We start from the raw sequence: 2,619 nt of genomic DNA, 5'->3' as shown, positions 1-2,619 counted from the left end.
TCTATTCCAGAAAGATGGTCTCCATTTGAACTCAGTAGGAGCGGCACGGCTAGGTAGACTTCTACACGATAAAGTCGCCCTCTTCAGATCAAAAAACGCGGCACGTCCAGGAACAGTAACCTTAATGTAAATACCCACAAAGTCAGATCACCAACTGTTCGGAACGGAATTAGAGTCTGCTATGCTAACGCACATAGTCTACGTAACAAGTTTGAGGATTTAGAATCTCTAATTTACCTAGAAAATTATGACATCATTGGCATCACAGAGTCCTGGATTAACACATCTGACCGTGACTTTCTAGCGGAATACTCACTAACAGGGTACAATATTTTCAGCTGTGAGCGACCACATCGAGCTGGTGGCAGTGTTTTACTATATGTGAAAACTAGTCTCCATCCCCTTGTGCTATCCAAACCCAGTATTACCAACATAGATGCCAGTTATGTTCAGCTAAGTATTAATTCACACAAAATAAATATATGTCTCATCTATCGTCCTCCAGCACAGTCAACTGAAACAGATGAAAAACTTTATGATCAAATTGCGGAAATTTGTTGTCAAGAGGATAGCGTAATTTTTGGAGACTTTAATCTACCGGTAACAAAGTGGGGTGAACCACTGACGGCACACTCAGGACAAGAACTTTATACAAATCTTCAAGAAAGCGCCCTTTCCCAACATGTAGAATACCCAACGAGAGGAAACAATATCCTAGACATCATCTTGACTACAAATGATAACCTAGTCAACATCGTTGAAATAGGACCTGAGTTTAGTTCCAGTGATCATCGAACTATACAGTTTAATATTACTACTGAAAAAGTAAAAGAAACGGAGAGCAAAGAAAAGGTCCCAGATTATCGTAGAGAAATTTCAACAGGCTCAGAGCGCTACTTGCAACTGCAGATTGGAATCAAATGTCTGAAACCGATGACATAAACCAAGCATGGGAAATATTCACTGAAAAATTTAATAAAGTGGTAAAGTCATGTGTGCCACTACGTAACAGACGTCCAGCTGGAAATAGTAAACCAAAGTGGTGGTCCAGTGAAATAAAAAGTATCTTAATAGCCAAAAAACAGGCATACCATAAATATAAAGCTACACAAAATAATGATGATAAATTACAGTACGATAATCAACGGCGCATATCGAAAAGACTTATTAAACAAAGCAAAAGAGCACTGGAGATCCACATTGCTAATACGTGCAAATCAAATCCTAAAGAATTTTACAGTTACATTAGAATGAAAAAGGTTATGACCACATCAATAGGTCCTCTAGAAACAAACAATGGCAAACACACTGAAAATGAGGTCGAAATGGCAAACATTCTTAACGATTACTTTGCGTCTGTTTTTACAGTAGAAAACACCACCAGAAACCTACTGTTACCCGCAAACCAAGCAAATAGCACAGTCCTTAGTAACTATGCTATCTAAAATAACGATATCCTTTCAGCCATAAATAGTACGGACATAAACAAAACCCCTGGCCCCGATAAAATATCACCGAGAATTCTCAAAGAAGCAAAACATGAGTTACTGCTGCCACTCTCTGTCTTATTCCATCCATCCATCCATCGCCAGACGCCATGTATCCCAAACGGGGTGGTCAAGGGCTTAGAGTTAATTGTTTTACAGGGAGGGGCACTAATCCTCCACCAACCCCACTTGACATGTAGGGATGCCAACAGCATCTGGTGTTCCCAGGTGGTCACCCATCCAAGTACTAACCAGACCCAACGTTGCTTAACTTCGCTGATCGGACGGAAAGCGGTGTACTCAAACGTGGTATGGCCATTCAATAAATCATTAAATACTGGGAAAGTCCCATGCAAATGGAAACTAGCAAATGTAAAGCCAATTTTAAAAAGAGAAATAAGTCGCACCCAGGAAATTACAGACCAATCAGCCTGACATCGCTAGTGTGCAAATTAATGGAAACAATCATAAGAGATAAAATAATTAATTATCTAGAAGAAAATAATATAATTAAAGACTCGCAACATGGATTCAGACATCGTCGTTCATGCTTAACTAACTTACTGGACTTCTTCCATGATGTTTACAAATCATACGATGACTCAAGAGCAGTAGATATAATTTACCTCAACTTTCAGAAAGCATTTGACACTGTCCCTCACAAGCGTCTCATGAGAAAAATAGAAGCACATGGAATAAAAGGAAAGACGCAAAAATGGTTACAAGACTGGCTTTCAGACCGAAAACAGCGAGTTGTGATAAACGGAAAGGAATCCAAATGTATGTAATGTGATCAAGCTGGCATTCCCCAAGGCTCAGTACTTGGACCGATACTTTTTATTATCTATATAAATGACATTGATGAGGGTCTAAATTGTAAAGTATCCAAATTTGCAGATGATACTAAAATAACCAGTAAAGTCACTTCAAAATTACAGTGGCAGCAGTTACAAAATGACCTTAATACCTTAGCAAGCTGGGCAGAAAAATGGCAAATGAAATTCAACACAAAAAAATGTAAAGTACTTCATATTGGAAGTAACAATGTCCATGCAAATTACAAAATGAACAATATTCAGTTATCAAGTACAGACAGTGAAAAGGATCTTGGTGTGATAATATCAAATAACCT

General features: G+C 38.4%; 1 non-coding gene across 1 annotated transcript; it reads right to left on the bottom strand.

Annotated features, from left to right (window-relative positions):
- Positions 1 to 1,690: 1,690 nt before the first annotated feature.
- LOC145396349 (5S ribosomal RNA) lies at positions 1,691 to 1,810 on the bottom strand. The gene has a single exon (XR_013896770.1). It is a non-coding gene; the product is annotated as a 5S ribosomal RNA (ribosomal RNA).
- Between the last annotated feature and the right edge of the window lie 809 nt (positions 1,811 to 2,619).

The sequence above is a fragment of the Coenobita brevimanus genome, chromosome 36 (genome assembly GCF_032717465.1).
Source record: "Coenobita brevimanus isolate Jiangsu-jjx chromosome 36, ASM3271746v2, whole genome shotgun sequence".
Taxonomy (NCBI): Eukaryota; Metazoa; Arthropoda; class Malacostraca; order Decapoda; family Coenobitidae; genus Coenobita; species Coenobita brevimanus.
Note: the sequence above shows the minus strand (reverse complement) of the source record. Positions and strands in the feature narration are given on the sequence as shown.